The sequence below is a fragment of the Phaethon lepturus genome, unplaced genomic scaffold (genome assembly GCF_000687285.1).
Source record: "Phaethon lepturus isolate BGI_N335 unplaced genomic scaffold, ASM68728v1 scaffold35141, whole genome shotgun sequence".
Lineage (NCBI taxonomy): Eukaryota > Metazoa > Chordata > Aves > Phaethontiformes > Phaethontidae > Phaethon > Phaethon lepturus.
In genome coordinates this window covers 1-314 of record NW_010519119.1, presented here as the reverse complement: position 1 = coordinate 314, position 314 = coordinate 1, and positions in this window count along the sequence as shown.

Here is a 314-nt window from a genome sequence, read left to right as displayed (position 1 = left end):
GCTGCTGACCCCCCAAGGGAGCCAGTCGTGTCGGGACCACTTCGGCAAGGTGTCTGGGGCATAAAGAAGAGAGGTCGGGCTGGGATGCCCGAGAAAAAGCCAGCCAGTGCCAGATGCATCTTTACCCTCTTCCTTTTCCCTGGCTACACGCTGTATAACAGGGGCTTGGCTGGAGACTCCCACACGTGCATTGCTCAGGGGACACATCCGCACCAAGGGGTCTGTCGGGACAGGATTTTTGGGAGCTGTTCCCACTGCTGGGGTGGTTGGCAGCTGGCCACCGCAGCGCATCCGCCGGCGCTGGGAACAGGAGG